This window comes from Dendropsophus ebraccatus, chromosome 14 (genome assembly GCF_027789765.1).
Source record: "Dendropsophus ebraccatus isolate aDenEbr1 chromosome 14, aDenEbr1.pat, whole genome shotgun sequence".
In the NCBI taxonomy this organism is placed as follows: Eukaryota; Metazoa; Chordata; class Amphibia; order Anura; family Hylidae; genus Dendropsophus; species Dendropsophus ebraccatus.
Genome location: NC_091467.1, coordinates 67,916,092 through 67,938,921, shown reverse-complemented (window position 1 = coordinate 67,938,921; position 22,830 = coordinate 67,916,092). Strand labels below are relative to the sequence as shown.

Below are 22,830 nucleotides of genomic sequence, written 5' to 3'. Positions count from 1 at the left end.
TATCCTATCCAGTGCGACACAGTGCTCTCTGCTGCCACCTCTGTCCATGTCAGGAACTATCCAGAACAGTACCAAAAAAAAAAAAAAAACCTCTCCTGCTCTGGACAGTTCCTGACATGGACAGAGGTGGCAGCAGAAAGCACTGTGTCAGACTGGATAGGACCCCACTTCCTACGGGGCATACAGCAGCTGAAAAGTATTGGAAGACTGTAGATTTTTAAATAGAAGTAAATTACAAATCAGTATAATTTTCTGACTGGTTGATTTGTAGAAAAAAAAATTGCTGGAGTTCACCTTTAAGGAGATCTAAGGGGAAAGGGCAAGCTTTTTTTAAGGGAGCTTGAACAAAATTTTAAACCAAATACAGTATAAGCTCCTCCCATATGACTACTGTTTAAGGAGTAGGATGGATGTCACAGGATGCTGTCCAAGCCATAACATACAGGGTATAAATAATGGCGCCACACAGTATCCTGCCCAGAAACAGTATCGTACATGGGCCAACTACAACATCTATATGGATGTCCAAATAAGTTGTTATATGCGCAATCACTGTCAAAACTATGCCTATTTTTGTTGGACATCAATAAACAACAAGTATCGTCCAGTATTTTATAATACCGGCCATTATTTGCCGTTAAACGATGACTGTCCAAAAAACAGCTGTCATTTTGATGGTGTGAACAAAGCCTCAAACTGAAAAAAATATATAATAAATAATAGTGCCACACAAGCCTAAGAAAAATAAATAAAACCGTATACTGTGACCAAATAACAGTTCAATACATGAAAGGTGCACAGTGCAGCTCTGTCAAGCACTAAAAAAACTATATACTATATTGTGCCCTAGTAGCCATGACATTATACTGCCACCATATAATAATACCGCTATACGGTGACAAAAAAACTGTTCCATACATTAAGCGATGTAAAATTGTCTACATAAAGAACTAACTGCCCATGTTTCTCTCTGAGCAAGGATACCAACACTAGAACATCACACATGTAGTATACATTTAAAGGGGCACTCCAGGTGTCAGTTGAATATTTTTGCTAAACTTCTTTTTTTTTTTTTTTTTGCTTTATTGACCCACCTCTTCCTTTCCTCCATAGGGAACCCCCAACTTTTCTACAGTGCCATCTCTCGACTGGATGAAGAACCTGGTTCCTCTACAAGGGAAATCCACTCACTACCTCATTTCTGGACTATAGGAAGGATATGAAACGTGTTGAATCTGCATTATGGATGAATGAAGATGGAAGCTTTTAATCATTTAAACTGGGGGCCAATACAAATTTTTTACAGCTTGGTTGCTGGTAGTGTGACAATATATCAGATCTGCTGGGCACTCACACCGTACAATGTCATATTATATAGTGATGATACAAAGGTGACTCAATTTATAGGGCCAATTCCATTAAATACATCTTATAAAATCAGCAAATAGTGTTCTGGGATGGACAAATGAAAGAAGACAAGATCAAAGACGATAATGTCAAGGGCAAATCCCGTCAAAAGAAAATACTATAATACTGTTCCCTCTGTGCAAGAATATAACTACTATAACACTGCTCCTATATACAAGTATATAACTACTATCATACTGCCCCTATATACAAGAATATAACTACTATAATACTGCCCCTATATACAGGAATATAACAACTATAATACTGCTCCTATATACAAGAATATAACTACTATAATACTGCCTCCTATATACAAGAATATAACTACTATAATACTGCTCCTATATACAAGAATAAAACTACTATAATACTGCTCCTATATAAAATACAACTCTTATAATACTGCCCCATATACAAGAATATAACTACTATAATACTGCTCCTGTATACAAGAATATAACTACTATAATACTGCTCCTATATACAGGAATACAACTACTATAATACTGCTCCTATATACAGGAATATAACTACTATAATACTGCTCCTATATACAAGAATATAACTACTATAATACTGCTCCCTATATACAAGAATATAACTACTATAATACTGCTCCTATATACAGGAATATAACTACTATAATACTGCTCCTATATTATATACAAGAATATAACTACTATAATACTGCCCCCTATGTGCAGGAATAAAACTACTATAATACTGCTTCCTATGTGCAGGAATAAAACTACTATAACACTTTGCCCTATGGATTCTGAAGGGATAGTAACTTTTGACTGGATTTATCCTTTATTATACATTGATCTATCCTCACACATATAAATGAAGGTTGTATTATTTCTCAGTACTATACTGTATGTTCATGCTCAAGAAAAAAAAAAAATGGCCGCCTTTAGACTGTTGTCATGAGAAACTATTATGGGACAAAAGACAATTATAGAATATAATGGGTGTACTCATGAAACACGCGATATGCAAAACAAGGACAACCAAAATTTGTGATATGTTTTTATTATGCTGCCGTTGTAACATGCCCCTCCCCCATATGTGCATAAGCCCGACCATTAAATTAAGGCTCCACCTACTTTGGCTTTTTACAGACTGGGACCTGCAACCAAAAAAAAATGGAGGACTGTTTGTAATTCTTTAAATATTCAAATGATCAATTTCTCCTAGATAGGGTGGAGTTTGCTCTAAAGGGGTGTGACTTAAAGGGATTTTACCTCAAAGGTAAATAAGTCTAAACAGATGCATTATGTGAAGTTAAACATATTTTTAATTTACAAGGGTTTCTCAAAATGTTATGTATGAGAGATATATGTACTTAGTAATCCCCCATGTGCCGCTTTGCCATGTTACTCTTGGTTATGATCGTCTTGAGTATCTACTCAGATGGTCAAGCATGTTGAGTTCAACTTCCTATTGCTGGTTAATCTCTACTGTGTATGGAAGCAAGGAGAATTGTGGGAAAGTGCGTACTGTGCTGCACTAAAACAGTATAGCCCCACTTCAGAGGGGAAACCAGGAAGTAATCAGATCCATGAGGGAGAAGAACAGTACAATCTCAGTTCAGAGGGGAAACCAGGAAGTAATCAGACCCATGAGGGAGAAGAACAGTACAATCTCAGTTCAGGGGGAAACCAGGAAGTAATCAGACCCATGAGGGAGAAGAACAGTACAATCTCAGTTCAGAGGGGAAACCAGGAAGTAATCAGATCCATGAGGGAGAAGAACAGTACAATCTCATTTCAGAGGGTAAACGAGGAAGTAATTAGATCCATGAGGAAGAAGAACAGTACAATCTCAGTTTAGAGGGGAAACCAGGAAGTAATCAGATCCATGGGGGAAAAGAACAGTACAATCTCAGTTCAGAGGGGAAATCAGGAAGTAATTAGATCCATGAGGGAGAAGAACAGTACAATCTCAGTTCAGAGGGTAAACAAGGAAGTAATCAGATCCATGAGGGAGAAGAACAGTACAATCTCAGTTCAATGGGAAAATCAGGAAGTGATTAGATCAATGGGGGAAAAGAACGGTACAATCTCAGTTCAGAGGGGAAACCAGGAGGTAATCAGATCCATGGGGGAGAAGAACCGTACAGAAATGTAGGTAAAAAATAAGAAAGCGTCACGTTTCTACTTCTTTACATTTATGTGGTAGATATCTGATTTTACCAACTTTGCTTCTTGGGAGAACCCCTTAGGAAATATTTAAAAAGATTCTAGAACAGTCAATTGATTTTGAGTCATAATGTCTTTCGAATTACCCCTACGACCAGAGCTCTTAAAGGGGCTCCACACCTATGTTAAACGTTTGTGTATATTGTGCCTCCTTCTTCCCAAACTCTAACATCAAACCAAGCAATGTGATGAAACAACAAAATGGCTGATCCCATCGTCCAGCATATCAGCATTTAGATCCTATGTGGTAAAGACTTGCTTCAATCAGATTGGGAAAATGTGCAAATTTGGTGGAGAGCACCCCCTATTGGTCACTTTCTGTGAAGAAATATATATATATTTGAGGGAAGGCGGCATATCCCTTTAAGTCCATGATCTTTTACCTCATATATATGACCAGTGGTCCATGAAGGGGGGCCTGGTGTGCGCGCTATGCAGAATCACGTCTATGGAATGTATTTTGTAATATGATGTAAAATATACAATTTATTTAAAGTATTATTTAAAGATTTATGTCTAATGAGTGCGGGACCCCTAAATTATCAACAGTGACTTTAGGGGTTCCTGTGCTGTCAATGATTGTGAAATAAAGTTTCTTTTGGAAAATGAAACCTTTGTAAGTCTGGAGAATATATTATACTATATCATATATACTGGGTGATTTGTATGATTCTGATGGTGGGTGGTGATATATTAAAGGGGTACTCTGGCCAATTTATTTATTTTTTCAATCAACTTTTACAAATTTGTAATTTACTTCTACTTAAAAATCTCCAGTCTTCCAATACTTATCAGCAGCTGTATGTCCTGCAGGAAGTGGTGTATTCTTTCCAGTCTGATAAAGTGCTCTCTGCTGCCACCTCTGTCCATGTCAGGAACTGTCCAGAGCAGGAGAGGTTTTCTATGGGGATTTGCTACTGTTCTGGACAGAGGTGGCAGCAGAGAGCACTGTGTCAGATTGCAAAGAATACATCACTTCCTGCAGGACATACAGCAGCTTATAGGTACTGGAAGACTTGAGATTTTAAAACAGAAGTAATTTGAAAATCTATAGTAAGAGCAAGGAAGGGGTTACACTACAATTCCCTATACTGTATACCCATATACAACACCATCCAGAGTGCACTTTAATAACAGTGCCCTATATAATATAAGTCCCGGTACAACCCCCCCCCCCCCCCCCCATAGCTGTGTCTTCCACATTGGGTGTTATATAACAGTCATATAATAATCCAGTATTATAATTTACAGCCAGATCACTGGATATTATACAGATTCCGCTCGGTTTCATTCATTTCGCGAAGTGTAAATGCGTTTCACACCGCGCGTCGGTCTCTGATCACTTGTAAGGAGAAGGTTTCTGTTCCCGCTGTTTATCCAGGGAAACGTCACACAGAGCCGGTAACAAGAGAAATAAATGATGTATAAATCCGCGCTATTAAAGGGCCAGGCACTCCCATCACCCCACAGAGATATATATATATACCCAATAAAAGGATCAGGAGGCAGAGAGGCGTCATTGAGCTCGGAAGGAGGCTTGAAGCTTCCAGCAGGAGATCCATTCAGAAAAATAGATGAAAGAGAGCGCTCTATGACCCTGACGCTCTTCAGAGGGAATGCCATGGGACTGAATGGAGAAAATTCATCTATGGAGGACCCAAGGGTAATTCATGGGGATACGTACCGTAAAATTAGAAAAAATGCAGAAAATCTCGTCCTTGTCTTGTAATATCATTTCGTGTAGCTGTGATACCCCCAGATAATATAGAATCATATATATCATATATCCCTGGGGGTGAAGGGTTAATGATAAATTCCATTGTCAGCCCGGCCCAACCCACACATTGATTGTAGTATACTATATACATTGTATCTCTGCATAACATATACTATATATGTTGTATCTTTGCATAATACGGCCCTGCACTTACTATCAGGACCAAGGGCTATACTGTATCTACTGCTCAGACCAGTATAACCACTATTTACCCCCACAGAGTCATTCTCTTTGTGTTTTCTTCTCCATGTGACTTTGACGGCTATAATGACTTCTTCCTACCCAGGACTCATCTCTGCAGAGTAATGCTCCCTCATTAGTGTACAGTATGGTGCCCCAACTGTGCTCCCTAGTCACTAATAATCGTCCTACTGGGATCTATTTCACAAAAAATGCTCCAATGGTATCCAAACTAATACACAGTAGTAAAAGTTCCCATACAGTAATAATGTCCCCCAAGTCTCCATGAAGTAATAGTGCCCCCTGTGCCTCCATATAGTAATATTGTCCCCCATGTGCTCCTATAAAGTAATAATGCCCCCTGCTGAGCTCCCATATAGTAATAATGCCCCCTACTGTGCCCTCCATATAGTAATAATGTCCCCCATGTGCTCCCATATAGTAATAATGCCCTCACTGTGCCCTATATAGTAATAATGCCCTCACTGTGTCCCATATAGTAATAATGCCTCCTGCTGTGCCCCCCTATAGTATTACTGTCTCCTGCTGTGCCCCATATAGTAATGATGCCTCCTGCTGTGCCCCCATATAGTAATAATACCCCCTGCTGTGCCCCCATATAGTAATAATGCCCTCACTGTGCCCCCACATAGTAATAATGTCCCCTGCTGTGCTCCCATATAGTAATAATGTTCCCTGCTGTGCCCCCATATAGTAATAATGTCCCCTGCTGTGCCCCCATATAGTAATAATGCCCTCACTGTGCCCCAATATAGTAATAATGTCCCCTGCTCTGCTCTCCATATAGTAATACTGCCCATACTGTGCCTTCATGTAGTAATAGTGTCTCCTGCTGTGCCCCTGTATAGTAATAATGCCCTCACTGTGCCCCCATATAGTAATAATGTCACCTGCTGTGCCCCTATATAGTAATACTGCCCTTACTGTGCCTTTATGTAGTAATACTGTTCCCTGTGTCCCCATATAGTAATAATGCCTCCTGTGCTTCCATATAGTACTAATGCCTACTGTGCCCCCATATAGTAATACTGTCCTCACTGTACCTCCATATAGTAGTAATGCTCCTTTTGCCCCCAAATAGTATTAATGCCTTCTGTGCCTCCAGGCAGTAATAATGCTCCCTGTGCCTCCATACAATACTGTCCCCGTTAGCCTTCAAATAAGAGTAACGCCTCTTGTGTCTCCACACAGTAATAATGCTCCCTGTGCCCCCATATAGTAGTACTGCCCTTACTGTACCTCCGTACAGTAATAATGTTCCCTGTGCCCGCATGTAGTATTAATGCTTTTTGTGCCCTATTTACAGTAATACTGCCCTCACTGTGCCTCCATATAGTAATACTGCCCTCACTGTGCCCCCATATAGTAATACTGCCCTCACTGTGCCTCCATATAGTAATACTGCCCTCACTTTGCCTTAATGCAGTAATACTTCCCTCACTGTGCCCCCATATAGTAATTCTGCCCTCACTGTGCCTCCATATAGTAATACTGCCCTCACTTTGCCCCCATATAGTAATAATGCCCTCTCTGTGCCTCCATGCAGTAATACTGCCCTCTCTGTGCCTCCATGCAGTAATACTGCCCTCACTGTGCCCCCATATAGTAATACTGCCCTCACTGTGCCTCCATGCAGTAATACTGCCCTCACTGTGCCCCCATATAGTAATACTGCTCTCACTGTGCCCCCATATAGTAATACTGCCCTCACTGTGCCCCCATATAGTAATACTGCTCTCACTGTGCCCCCATATAGTAATACTGCCCTCACTGTGCCCCCCATATAGTAATACAGCCTTCACTGTGCCCCCATATAGTAATACTGCTCTCACTGTGCCTCCATGCAGTAATAAAGTTCCCTGTGCATTCATACAATAATAATGTTAATTGTGGATATAAGGAGGTGACTGGCAGTCATGTTGTGGACAGTCGGCAGATTGCCTGACACATCTCACCATGACATTAGTTACCAATAAAAAAACGCAGACGAAAGCCACAGAGATCGATTGTCCTGATAGAGTAAATAAGATGGGAGGGTATTAGATCGGGGAAGGGCGAGATTTTCATCTTACCTCATGCGGTTATTTACTGAGATGACAAACTGGAATTTCACAGGTATCTAAGCCTATCATGTATAATACTGTCTGCGGAACTGCTGTATCTAATCTCATGTCGAGTCAATCAACCTAAACCTATAACATATAATACTGTCTGCTCAGCTTTATATCTAAGCCTATCATGTGTGATACTGAGTTAGTGTATCTAAGCCTATTTATTAGTAGACTGATAGCAAAAGTGAGAGAATTCTGTGAAACTGTGGAATTCTAGGAAAACATAGGTGCTCTGTGTATCCATATGTGTGTGTGTTTCCATATGAGTGTGTGTATCCATATGAGAGTGTGTATCCGCATGTTTGTGTATCCTCATGTGTGTGTATCCATATGAGTGTGTGTATCCTTATGTGTATCCTCATGTGTGTGTATCCATATGAGTGTGTATCCTTATGTGTATCCTCATGTGTGTGTATCCTCATGTGTGTGTATCCTCATGTGTGTGTATCCATATGTGTGTGTATCCATATGAGTGTGTGTATCCATATGAGTGTGTGTATCCTTATGTGTATCCTCATGTGTGTGTATACTCATGTTTGTGTATCCTCATGTGTGTGTATCCATATGAGTGTGTGTATCCTTATGTGTATCCTCATGTGTGTGTATCCTCATGTGTGTATCCATATGAGTGTGTGTATCCTTATGTGTATCCTCGTGTGTGTATCCTCATGTGTGTATCCATATGAGTGTGTGTATCCTTATGTGTATCCTCGTGTGTGTGTATCCATATGAGTGTGTGTATCCTTATGTGTATCCTCATGTGTGTATCCATAGGAGTGTGTGTATCCTTATGTGTATCCTCATGTGTGTATCCATAGGAGTGTGTTTATCCTTATGTGTATCCTCATGTGTATCCTCATGTGTGTATCCATATGAGTGTGTGTATCCTTATGTGTATCCTCATGTGTGTGTATCCATATGAGTGTGTATCAGTGATAGTACAGTACAGCGAGGAGGTCACTGGGGGCACATGTCATTTACAAGGTTATATTGACATCCCCGTCTCCTTATCTTCCTAACAATGAGGGGGTGTAATGAAGAATCATTGATTTTCAATTCTTAAATAACCCGAACAATCTGTGTGTGATGATTCAGGAGAAAACGATGGGAAAGCAAAGGAAAGGAAGAGAAAGGGATGGAAAGAGGGAAAAGAGGGACGGGAAAGAAGAAGAGGAGAAGAATAAGGGAAGGGAACGAGGGGAAGGAAAGGAATAGGGAAGGAAGGAAAGGAAAGAGGGAAGGAAATAAGCAATGAAGAGAGAGAAAAAATAAGCATTAAGGAAATGTGATAGAAAGAAAAGAGGGAAAGAGGAAAGGAGGAGAAACCAATAAAGGAAAGGAAAGAAGGGAATGAAGGAAGAAACAATACGAGAAAGGAAAGGGAATGATATAGGAAGAAGAAAGGAAACTAAAAGGGAAAGGGGGATGAACAAGAAGAAACAAGAAACATAAATGAAATAAAGAAGAATGAGGTTCATAGAAAGGGAAAGAAAGAGTGAGGAATAACAATTACCAAAATGGAGGAAAAGCAAAAGAAGGGGAAAATATAAAAACAGAAGTAGATGGAAGAAAAGAGAGAGAAGAAAAAGGAGCAAATGAACAAGAATGAAAGTAAAATCAATGAAAAAATACAAAAAAGGCTGGAGAAGAAAGAGAAAGAAAACAGTAAAGCAAAAGGGGAAGGGAGGAAAAGATAGGAATAGAGGGAAAGGAGAAGGAAAGGAGAGAGAGGGAAAGGAGAGAGAGGGAAAAGAGAGAAAGAGAGGGAAAAGAGAGAGAAAGGGAAAAGAGAGAGAGGGAAAAGAGAGAGAGAGGGAAAGGAGAGAGATGGAAAGGAGAAGGAAAGGAGAGAGAGGGAAAGGAGAAGGAAAGGAGAGAGAGGGAAAGGAGAAGGAAAGGAGAAGGAAAGGAGAGAGAGAGAGAGGGAAAAGAGAGAGGGAAAAGAGAGAGAGAGGGAAAGGAGAGAGATGGAAAGGAGAAGGAAAGGAGAGAGAGGGAAAGAAGAAGGAAAGGAGAGAGATGGAAAGGAGAAGGAAAGGAGAGAGAGGGAAAGAAGAAGGAAAGGAGAGAGAGGGAAAGGAGAAGGAAAGGAGAGAGAGGGAAAGAAGAAGGAAAGGAGAGAGAGGGAAAGGAGAAGGAAAGGAGAGAGAGGGAAAGGAGAGAGAGGCAAAGGAGAGAGAGAGAGAGGGAAAAGAGAGAGAGAGGGAAAGAGAGAGATGGAAAGGAGAGAGAGGGAAAGGATAGAGAGGGAAGGGAGAAGGAAAGGAGAGAGAGGGAAAGCAGAGAGAGAGAGAGGGAAAGGAGAGAGAGAGGGAAAGGAGAGAGAGAGGGAAAAGAGAGAGAAAGGGAAAAGAGAGAGAGAGAGAGGGAAAAGAGAGAGAGGGAAAGGAGAGAGAGAGGGAAAAGAGAGAGAAAGGGAAAAGAGAGAGAGGGAAAAGAGAGAGAGAGGGAAAGGAGAGAGAGAGGGAAAAGAGAGAGAAAGGGAAAAGAGAGAGAGAGAGAGAGAGAGAGAGAGGGAAAAGAGAGAGAGGGAAAGGAGAGAGATGGAAAGGAGAAGGAAAGGAAAGAGAGGGAAAGGAGAAGGAAAGGAGAGAGAGGGAAAGCAGAGAGAGAGAGGGAAAGGAGAGAGAGAGGGAAAAGAGAGAGAGAGGGAAAGGAGAGAGAGAGGGAAAAGAGAGAGAAGGGGAAAAGAGAGAGAGAGAGAGAGAGGAAAAAGAGAGAGAGAGGGAAAGGAGAGAGATGGAAAGGAGAGAGAGGGAAAGGAAAAGGAAAGGAGAGAGAGGGAAAGGAGAGAGAGGGAAAGGAGAGAGAGGGAAAGGAGAGAGAGGCAAAGGAGAGAGAGAGGGAAAAGAGAGAGTGAGGGAAAAGAGAGAGAGGGAAAAGAGAGAGAGAGGGAAAAGAGAGAGATGGAAAGGAGAGAGAGGGAAAGGATAGAGAGGGAAATGAGAAGGAAAGGAGAGAGAGAGGGAAAGGAGAAGGAAAGGAGAGAGAAGGAAAGGAGAGAGAGGGAAAGGAGAGAGGGAAAGGAGAAGGAAAGGAGAGAGAGGGAAAGGAGAGAGAGGGAAAGGAGAAGGAAAGGAGAGAGAGGGAAAGGAGAGAGAGGGAAAGGAGAGAGAGGGAAAGGAGAAGGAAAGCAGAGAGAGGGAGAGGAGAGAGAGAGGGAAAGGAGAAGAGAAGAAGAGAGAGGGAAAGGAGAAGGAAAGGAGAGAGAGGGAAAGGAGAAGGAAAGGAGAGAGAGGGAAAGGAGAAGGAAAGGAGAGAGAGGGAAAGGAGAGAGATGGAAAGGAGAAGTAAAGGGGAGAGAGGGAAAGGAGAGAGGGGGAAAGGAGAGAGAGGGAAAGGAGAGAGAGGGAAAGGAGAGAGGGGGAAAGGAGAGAGAGGGAAAGGAGAGAGAGGGAAAGGAGAGAGGGGGAAAGGAGAGAGGGAAATGATAAGGAAAGGAGAGAGAGAGGGAAAGTAGAGAGAGGGAAAGGAGAGAGAGAGAAAGGAGAAGGAAAGTAGAGAGAGGGAAAGGGCAGGGAGATAAGAGGAAAAAAAGGGACAAAATAATGGATTAATGAAAAGGGAAAGCTGCAGAAGTGAAAAGGAATAAACTAAAAGAGGAAAAAGAGAAATAAAAAATAAAAAGAAATAAAAGAGAAATGTGGAATAGTAAAACAAGGCATGAAAGGAAAGGGAAATTAATTGATAAGAAATAAATGTGGGGAAAGAATAAGGGCCCGATTACACGGGGTGATCACAGATATTTCCTCGGGGAATAAAGACAATGATCAGCCGAGCACCTGATCATCAGCCGAAAGTGCTGAGAAAATAATACAGCTATACTTACCTCCTCACGCTCTGCGGTGTCCCTCCGGCTTCTCCTGGCTCCCCGCAGTCACTGCTGAAGCTTCTGATGCCGTCTCTTTCGTGAGAGGCCACCAAGCCGATCACAGGCCAAGATTCTCTCCTGTCTCGCCCAGTGACTGGCTGAGCTGCTTTTTACTTCAGAGACATCCCAGAAGTGCCAGCGGCGGCTACGGGGAATGCAGGGAGAAGCTGGAAGGAAGCCGAAGAGCGATGAGAGGTAATGTGAGGGCTGCATGGACATCGCTAACAACATATATATATATATATATATATATATATATATATATATATATATATATATACAGCCCTTGCTGCATGATCGTCAAGCCGTGTAAGTGATCGCCGGTCTAGCACATCAGCACTCGCTTACATAGAATATCAGGCCGTGTAATACAGCCCGAAGAAAGAAGAGTAAGGGAAAGGTCTAAGGAGCAAGAAAGAAACAGACGAGAAGAGATAGAAAATAAAGGAGATGGGAATGGATAGGACATTTAGGGAGAAGTCCGGCAAAGGGCAAAAAAAATAATTTGGGAGTGGAGGTGGGGGAACTTAAGAAGAGGTCATATTTCCCGGCACCCATGCAGTGCCACGTCCCACTGCTGGACCTCACCGGCTGTCTTCTTAGCTCCCCGCTCAGTCAGTCAGTGATTGGGGCGGGACACTGCTGCAGTCACTGATTGGCTGAGCAAGTTAAATACCACCCACTTGTGACGTTTCAGCCTGGTCGCGAGGCCGGATGAAGATGACACCCAGCGGGTATGGGTGCTGGTCATGCGGCACGACAAGGGCAGGGGACAGGTAAGCTTAGTATTTTTTTATTTCACCCCCACAGACTTCTTTAAATAAATATCATCTGACCACAGCAACCACAAGAAGTAAAGATGAAGGAAAAGCAGATGAGAAGAGAGGGCAGCATCGTTCTTATAGTGAATATAATGGTGCAGAGCTTAACCTCAGCTTCTCGCTCCAGTACAGTCGTATCCGCAAGAGAATGAGATGTTAATAGCCATTGGTGTCTCCTCGATAGATGACCTGACCCGGGATGGGATTACACATTTTACATTACATCTGGGCATATGGACAGAGGCGTCTAGGAAAGCTTGGTGATGATCTATGTACAAGAGACTTCCTTACCATTTCCTAACTATAACTTATAACAATGTGACATGGGAGGGATCGTTCTTATAGCGCCGACGCACTTGGCAGGCTGAGAGATGACAGGGTCAGCAGGGGGCAGGCGGGACCAGTCATGTGTGCTCAGAGGGCCACAATGTTCTGGACAGACTGTCAGAGTCGGGATAGATGGTGCCAGGGCCGGTGACAGCTGATGGCAAGGACATAACTATAGCGGTGTCTGATAGGACTGCCTCCACACCAGCTACTGAACCCAACACAAATAAACTAAAGATTAGATATGGCCCTACTATAGAGGAAGTCAAGATCATTGGTTGTAAAACAGCCAATAAAGGGTTAAAAACAAATTCAATCAATCTAGATAGACACGATCCTGGAAACAAATAGGACTCATAAATATTAAAGTAATCCACAAAAGTGAATAAGAAAGAGAAATTATACCGTCACCAGCAACAAACACACCATGAATAATAGATGGCCATTGATTGTCATCGCAGAACTCCACCGAGAAGAAAATAAGGAACCTAAACTACAGCAAACGTAATGACAGGGTGAACCGAATCCAGAGAAAACCGCACAGTACAGTGTCAGGTGGAGAGGACACCGCCACCAAGACACCTAGGGGGCAGGACTCACGTGGTTATATTCCTACACATAGGGGGCAGTATTATAGTAGTTATATTCTTGTATAAAGGGGGCATGCCGTACCTGACGAAGTGCGTAACTGCGTGAAAACGTTTGTTGGCTTGCACCCGCTCCTCCATCTTCCCCCTTCCTTGCTGTGTGTCCACCCGGACTAATAAAGCATTCCACGGTGATACAGTGGTGAGTGCCCCCTTCTATTTTTCTTACTGTTGCCTATATTGGACTGATCGCTTTAGCTTGCAGCACCTCCACACACCTCTGATTTATATGCAACCGGGATATAGCTTACCGCAATCCGATCTCCTAACCCGTATATCTATGGTGTAGTGCCGGCCACCTGTCTCTCCCTCTATTGATTATAGTAGTTATATTTCTGTATATAGGGGCAGTATTATAGTCGTTATATTCCTGTATATAGGTGCAGTATTATAGTAGTTATGCGGTTCAGGGAAGAAAAAGAGTGCTGCACCTCACACCTATGGCTGATACTAGTACCTCTCGGCTGCATAAAAAACACATCAGAATTTTGTGTATGAATTGATCAAGCCATACTGCCCCATGTACCTCGTGCCGGTATCTGATACACATGGGTCCCTACACTAAGTCCACACCGTGCCAGTCAGTGGCCACCAACCCCGCAGGCACGCACAGTCAGGGAACGGGGGCCATGGGGCGGCCCTGCGACCCCCATGCCACAGGACCAGACCCAAAAACACCACACCAGAACCCGTCCAGCACCGCCGGCGGAGAAGGTCGCCCCGTGTGGACCAGAGGACCTGCGCGGTGGTACAGACACTCTGGTGTTGATTTTTAATATATGCCTAGCGGCATTAGTATCAGCCATAGATGGGATGTGCAGCCGTTCCATTCTCTCCAGTTCGTGTTTTACAGTTCTCCCTCTCTGAACAGCTAACACTCCTTTATAAGACCCACATGACCAAAATTAGCAGGATATGCCTGTGCTCACATGTCTGGACCCTATGTCTTCCCCATTCTGTGAGAGCAGCAATGGTAAGTGGAATACCATATCCATACTTGTGTCGTTTGGGGGCAGCCTTCCCCGCCGGTGGTGCTGGCCGGGTTTTGGTGGGGCTTTTTGGGTCTGGTCCTGTGATATTGGGGTTGCAGGGCCGTTCCATGGCCTCCCTTCCCTGCACGTGCACGCTTTGTGGGGTTGGCGGTCGCTGACCGACACGGTGTGGAGTTAGCGTAGGGACCCGTGTGGACCAGAGGACCTGTGCGGTGGTACACGGGGCAATATGGCTTGATCAATTCATATACAGACACTCTGGTGTTGATTTTTAATATAGGCCTAGCGGCATTAGTATCAGCCATAGATGGGATGTGCAGCGGTTCCATTCTCTCCAGTTCGTATTATAGTAGTTATATTCTTGTATATAGGAGCAGTATTATAGTAGTTATATTCCTGTATATAGGAGCAGTATTATAGTAGTTATATTCCTGTATATAGGAGCAGTATTATAGTAGTTATATTCCTGTATATAGGAGCAGTATTATAGTAGTTATATTCCTGTATATAGGAGCAGTATTATAGTAGTTATATTCCTGTATATAGGAGCAGTATTATAGTAGTTATATTCCTGTATATAGGAGCAGTATTATAGTAGTTATATTCCTGTATATAGGGGCAGTATTATAGTAGTTATATTCTTGTATATAGGAGCAGTATTACAGTAGTTATATTCTTGTATATAGGAGCAGTATTATAGTAGTTATATTCTTGTGTATAGGAGCAGTATTATAGTAGTTTGTAACGCCTGGAGTAGTGGATCCACTGGACCGGCACCAGCGATGGCACAAACCTCACCAGGGAGCGGAGTCTAAGGGGCCGCTGGTTTTCACCAGAGCCCGCCGCAAGGCGGGATGGACTTGCTGCGGCAGGCGACCCCCAGGTCGCTACCCCTGGCTTGGTTGCTGGTGACGGCAGGCGAGGCGTGGCAGGAGTAGGTACTGACAGAGGCGTGTAGGCGTACCGCAGGTGACAGGCTGAACACAGGGACAGCAGTGAGACGGGAAGCAGGAACCAGGGACTCGGAGTAGGGACTGGGTAGCGGGCAGGAAACAGGAACAAGGACTAGGGACCAGGTAGCGGACAGGAATCAGGAACAACAGGGAGCTGGGCCAAACGCTATGGGAAGCATGTAGAGGCTCCAACACAGGGGACAGGGCATGCTGGGATTTATAGGGGAGTGATTGGGTGCAACTACCAATTAGGAGCGCACTGCCCCTTTAAATCTGAGACAGCCGGCGCGCGCGCGCCCTAGGAGGCGGGGACGCGCGCGCCGGCCGGCACAGCGAGAGACAGGAGCGTGGAGAGGTGAGGCGCCCCCCGGGGCCGAACGTGTAGCAGCGCAGGGTCCTTGCACAGGGACCCCGGCAGCTGCAGGAGATGGAGGGAGGTTGCGGCGGCGGCCCGGAGCACGGGACGCCGCCGCGGCCGTGACATAGTTATATTCTTGTATATAGGAGCAGTATTATAGTAGTTATATTCCTGTATATAGGAGCAGTATTATAGTAGTTATATTCCTGTATATAGGAGCAGTATTACAGTAGTTATATTCTTGTACATAGGTGCAGTATTTTATCTGTTACATTCTTGTACATAAGAGGAAGCAATGAGGTGAGATAATTAATTGCCTACTTGCATGTGACAGGAGTGGAAGTATTTTATTCAGTAAGAACCTGCATTCCTTGTTTGATGCTTGTTCATCAATTATAATGACTTTTTTCTATTTATAAAGCAGCTGAGAATTATTACACTAGTTAATCAGCCAGGAAAACGTATTAAGGTGAAAGGAAGGGCAGAATAAGGGCTGACTTGTCTTATTCCTCAAGGCTATTATTACATTGTTCCCTCCATAATGATTTCGCTTTATACTTAGCAGGTTACATTCATTCATTGTTTTGTGCCGCAGACCTGTCATTCTCTGAAAAATTATTATTCTGATGTTATTATCGGGGATTAAAAACAAACAAAAAAAAATTAAAATGAAAGTAATAATCTGATTGGTTGCTATGGGCAACAGCTTTACTGCACCTTCCTATCCAGGATTATCTAGTAAAGTGTATGACCCGCTACCGACAGAAAAAGCAAAAAATAAAAAATAAAGTGAGAAGCATTTCATGATGGAGAATGCACCAAATGTGACATGAAGTAATAAGTTTTACACCATAGATATATTTCTCAATAGATTGTCAGCGAGTGTTCCTGTGTTCTCTATGGGGAGGGGTAAGCCATGGCGAGAGAGCGCTCACTGTGGTTTATCTCTCTCTGGACAAAGGGGTCAGGGAGTGTTTTTCATCATGCCCAACTCCTATCACCACCATCATCTGTTGGTAGTTGTTCGGGAGGGTGCCATAAACCTTAGACTGATGGACAGCGAAAGTCTAAAGTGTATGGGGCCTTAAAGGGGTACTCCGGCGCTGATAACAAAAAACAATCAATCATAAACATAGTTTTTACATTTACCATCCCTCCTGAGTCTGTCTCCGTTTGAATTTCCAGCTATTTGCAGGTCCCTGAAACTCCAGTTGGTGTCTTCCTTTTTTCTTCACTTCCTGGTTTGGGCTTTCCCATGATGCACTTTGTCTCCTGTGATGTCTAACTGGCTCTGTAAAAACTTTTAGATGGCTTACAGCTTGCTCAGCCGATCAGAGCTGAGCAACCTGAGTCATCTGACGAAGGGAGTCTGGCTTAACAGGGCTTAGACCCGCCTCCCTCTTGATGATGTCATTGTCACAAAATGGCTTCCTGGGGTCAACAGTCATTAGGTAAGAATGAGTGGGGGGTTGAGGGGGAAAAGATAGGGAAGGGGGGCAGATAGATGATTGAAGCATATTACAAAGTTAAATAACTTTGTAATGTGTTTCAATTACTGGGAAAAAGCTTTTCACTGGAGTACCCCTTTAACTCCTACAGTGTGGTGGTCAGACAAAGCCCTACATATCCTGTACAAGTCCTTGTCTTAAGGCCAATAATCGATTTGTGTAATAGAAGGCAACGATCAGCCGACATGAACGATATCTGTTGACCATTGTCTGATGTTGTCTTTCAACATGTTGAAAGACAAACGACTAAGATAGTAATGATCTACGTCCGCCGCTCCATGCGATAGGAGAGGCGGCAGCAAACCATCGCTATATGCTATGGGCTACCCAGACGATCAAGCGACCCCCACCAAACTTACCTGCTTGCTGTCGGGGTGTGTAATAGCGCTGGCAGCGTGCGGGGAACGAGGAGTGAGCGAGCACTGACCTGATAGGTTGGCACTCACTTGCTCCCGGAGATTGCCCCATTTAATAGGGGTTTCACCCTCAGTGTGACTCCTCCACCTAAAACCTCCTGATACACGTCAGGGCATAGCCCATAGTCTAATTATAATTATACTATTATACCCCCAAAGAGCTGCAGTTTGAGTCCAGGCCACCAAAATAACTTTAGGGACCTAAAGTAAAAAAGCACCCCTGCATTTAGCATAACCATCCAATAGGGATTTGGCATGTGGGAAATTAATACCCCTTAGTACCTGGCTGACACTACACTAGAAGTGGTCCAGGTCAGACATGAGCTTAAAAGCTGGTATTGTACTCCAGATGTCTAATATATCGATCAGTAACTATATTCTTGTATATAGGGGGCAGTATTATAGTAGTTATATTACTGTATATAGGAGCAGTATTATAGTAGTTATATTCTTGTATATGGGAACAGTATTATAGTAGTTATATTCCTGTATATAGGAACAGTATTATAGTAGTTATATTCTTGTATATAGGGTGCAGTATTATAGTAGTTATATTCCTGTATATAGGAGCAGTATTATAGTAGTTATATTCTTGTATATAGGGGGCAGTATTATAGTACTTATATTACTGTATATAGGAGCAGTATTATAGTAGTTATATTCTTGTATATAGGAGCAGTATTATAGTAGTTATATTGTTGTATATAGGAGGAAGTATCATAGTAGTTATATTCTTGTATATAGGAGCAGTATTATAGTAGTTATATTCTTGTATATAGGGGCAGTATTATAGTAGTTATATTCTTGTATATAGGAGCAGTATTATAGTAGTTATATTACTGTATATAGGAGCAGTATTATAGTAGTTATATTCCCGTATATAGGAGCAGTATTATAGTAGTTATATTCTAATATATAGGAGCAGTATTATAGTAGTTATATTCTTGTATATAGGGGGCAGTATTATAGTAGTTATATTCCTGTATATAGGAGAAGTATTATAGTAGTTATATTCTTGTATATAGGAGCAGTATTATAGTAGTTATATTCTTGTATATAGGTGCAGTATTATAGTAGTTATGGTAATGGTAAGAGTAAAAAATAGCTGGCACCACGTATGTCACAGGTGGGGGAAGTCCAATAAATAGCACATGCAGCTACCACGTTCAAAGTGCAGACCCTTGGAGGTGCTCAACTATATCGCAGAGAAGACGCACAGTAAAAATACTGATGAAAAACAGTAGTGGCACTCACCGCTTGGGGTCGTGGAAAAAACTTTATTGAAGAACGTGGATCACTCGGCAGGGAAGGGGGAAGGGGGAAGAGGACCATGTCCTTGGCCACACTGAGCAACCTATTGCGTTTCGAGATTTCATTCGGAATGCTTTGCTTTATGTTTTACAGAATAATTGCTTCATTTACGAAGGAGATTGGTACCATCAGGAGACCAGCACTGCGATGGGCACGCCGGTCTCCTGTACATATGCCAATCTCTTCCTATCTTGGTTTGAGCATAATTTGTTTTTTTCTGGTTATAATCCCTTTGTTCAGTATATTGTTTCTTTTTTTCGTTTTGTTGATGATATTTTTGTCACTTGGAAGGGGTCCCCACAACAGTTCGAGGATTTTGTCTTTTTTCTAAATAACACTAATCAGGTGAATATGGTTTTCACTTCTACATATGGGGGTAGTTCTTTGGATTTCCTGGATGTTAAAGTCGAAATCATAGACGATAAGATTCATACAAAGGTATTCCGTAAAAGTACGGCATCGAACGCCCTACTACACTACTCTAGTTCCCATCCCGAGGCCATTAAAAAATCCATCCCTTACAGTCAGATGGTCCGCCTCCGATGTATTAACAATACCGGCATTTCATTTACAAGCAGAGGAACTTAAAACACGCCTCTTGGATAGAGGTTATCCAGAAAACATTATAGATCTTGCACATAAGAAAGCCGCAGCTCGTAGCCGTGCTTCTTTACGTAACTCCCATAAAAACACGCCTACCAAGATGCAAGGTTCAGGAGATAAGAGGTTCACATTTGCTATGCAAAACTCACCTACGAATCAGACGATCCGCAATATAATCTATAAACATTGGTTCCTATTGGAACAAGACGCTGACCTCAGGGACGTGGCCAATAGAAAGCCTTTACTTACGTTTAGAAGAAACGTGACTATAGGCGATTCTCTTAGAACCACTATTCCCAAAACTAAACAAACTTGGTTACAGTAGGCTTTACCTAGCGGCAATAAAAGATGTGGGCAATGTCAGTACTGTCCACAGCTGCTAAATAGCCTATATCAGACTAGGTGGATAAGAGGTCTTTGTGAAAGAAATGATTACGTGCAAGACAACACATGTCATCTACGCGATCATTTGCCCGTGTCTCCACTACTATGTAGGCAAAACTAAAAGAGCACTGTGGATTCGCTTCAAGGAACATCTTTATTCCCTCAAGACAGGCAAAGGGGTCCCCCGTTTAATCGAACATGTTCGCACAGTACACGCCAGCGACCCCAAATGTCTAAAATATATAGGTTTGAAAAGGGTTAATCCCCCGAAAGACACAGTGATTAGCTCAAAAATTTACTAGTCAGAGAAACTGAATGGATCATGAAACTCAACGTGGTGGATCCTTTGGGACTCAACGAAAGGAATGACTTGAATGTTTTATTACCTTGATCAGTTGTATTAACACTGTAGAGTTGTTTTTATCCACATCCGGTTTGTTCCTCACTCACCTGTTTTAAGAGCACCTCCCCTTTCCTCTGATGTGTTGTCAACCAGGCGAAGCGCGATAGAGCGCGAAAACGTTCGTTGATTCTGTGACGCTTCCTGCTCTTCTATCTTCCCCCTTCCCTGCCGAGTGATCCACGTTCTTCAATAAAGTTTTTTCCACGACCCCAAGCGGTAAGTGCCACTACTGTTTTTCATCAGTAATTATAGTAGTTATATTCTTGTATATAGGAGCAGTATTATAGTAGTTATATTCTTGTATATAGGAGCAGTATTATAGTTGTTATATTCTTATATATAGGGGGCAGTATTATAGTAGTTATATTCTTGTATATAGGAGCAGTATTATAGTAGTTATATTCCTGTATATAGGGGGCAGTATTATAGTAGTTATATTCTTGTATATAGGAGCAGTATTATAGTAGTTATATTCTTGTATATAGGGGGCAGTATTATAGTAGTTATATTCTTGTATATAGGAGCAGTATTATAGTAGTTATGCGGTTCAGGGAAGAAACAGAGTGCTGCACCTCACACCTATGGCTGATACTAGTGCCGCTAGGCTAAATAAAAAACACATCAGAATTTTGTGTATGAATTGATCAAGCCATACTGCCCCATGTACCTCGTGCCGGTATCTGATACACATGGGTCCCTACACTAAGTCCACACCGTGCCAGTCAGTGGCCACCAACCCCGCAGGAGTGCACAGCCAGGGAACGGGGGCCATGGGACGGCCCTGCGACCCCCATATCACAGGACCAGACCCAAAAATGCCACACCAAAACCCAGCCAGCACCACCATGCAGCCGAGAGGCACTGGTATCAGCCATAGGTGTGAGGTGCAGCACTCTTTTTCTTCCCTGAACCGTATTTTGTTTCTCTCTTTTCTCCGTGTTTTGCACTCTTCCTGGTGAGACCCACATGACCGTAATTAGCAGGAGACACCTGAGTGCTCATGGTTTTAATCCCTCCTGTCTGTCCCATTCTATCTTTGATAGCTATGGTGAGTGCAATACCTCATCCAGACGTTTGGGGGCAGCTTCCTCCGCCAGTGGTGCTGGCTGGGCTTTGGTGTGGCATTTTTGGGTCTGGTCCTGTGGCATGGGGGTTGCAGGGCCGTTCCATGGCCTCCCTTCCCTGACTGTGCATGCCTGCGGGGGTGGTGGTCGCTGACTGGCACAGTGTGGACTTAGTGTAGGGACCCATGTGTATCAGATACCTGCACGCGGTACATGGGGCAGTGTGGCTTGATCAATTCACATACAGAATTCTGATGTTTTTTATGCAGCCGAGAGGTACTAGTATCAGCCATAGGTGTGAGGTGCAGCACTCTTTTTCTTCCCTGAACCGTATTATAGTAGTTATATTCTTGTATATATCTGACATAATCAATTTAAAAAAAAAATGAAATACAAAACAAGCAATGGCAAACAAAATGCTTGTAGGCATGATGTTTCTCATCATATGATGTTTCTCGAATGTCGGCTCATTATTTTAAAGGGACATCCTCCAGTGGTAATACTCACCTATTGAAAATAATTGACTTACTATCAGGGAAAGAGAAAGTACGAGCAATTGTGGACAACTAGTAAAACAAATTTCTAGGTGTAGACCGCAGCAGATGTTCCAGCCTTCGGTACCATCATTAAGTCTTCACACCAAGAACCACGTTTCTACTACAAAGCTTTAGTATTTATGACTCCCGGGCACTTCTAGAGGACTAATGAGGGTCTAGAGTCTTATGGACTAGTACATATTGTAATGAGGAACATAACACTCTAGCAACATAGCCATCTGCAATGTAGTCAGTTTATCAGTAGTATATGTTTGAAACTGTGCACCTCCTATGAATTTCATTTAACCATGGCTTAATAGTAGAGAAAGGCACTGAATTTTGTTGTGGCGTTCATGCCATCACCATGGAAACCACTAAGTATAATGCTGTCTAGGTACAAAAATATGACCGCTACAATAGAGGCTCTTATGTGCAAAACAAATAATTACACTGCCCCCAATGTGCATAAATACCACTACTATAATACTGCTCCTATATACAAGAATATAACTACTATAATACTGCTCCTATATACAAGAATATAACTACTATAATACTGCTCCTATATACAAGAATATAACTACTATAATACTGCTCCTATATACAAGAATATAACTACTATAATACTGCTCCCTATATACAAGAATATAACTACTATAATGTAAACAGTGAAGACAGAGGTCCGGGCACTCACCGATCTTCAGGAATCTTTATTCAGGCACAGTATACATCAGGGAAGGGAGGACAGGTGAAAGTGTGGGCGTACGCTACCCCAGGACAGCTGTTTCCCGGCTGATTGCCGCTTCCTCAAGCTAGGGTATCACGTGACTGCAGGGAGGAGGGTGCTTAAATAACAAAGCGTGACACTAAGCAAAACAAGTGATAAAGTAATAAAGTGACACAATGTTAAAAACAACACTACAGGCAGGCATTGAA

General features: G+C 42.6%; 1 protein-coding gene across 1 annotated transcript in view; it reads left to right on the top strand.

The window, feature by feature from the left end:
- Positions 1-4,087, top strand: part of LOC138771985 (urotensin-2 receptor-like) — a 33,658-nt gene extending 29,571 nt beyond the window's left edge. Inside the window, exon 2 of the mRNA XM_069952034.1 lies at positions 1,114-4,087. The gene's annotated coding sequence lies outside the window, so the exon portion shown is untranslated. The remainder of the gene's footprint in view (positions 1-1,113) is intronic.
- The last annotated feature ends 18,743 nt before the right edge of the window (positions 4,088-22,830 follow it).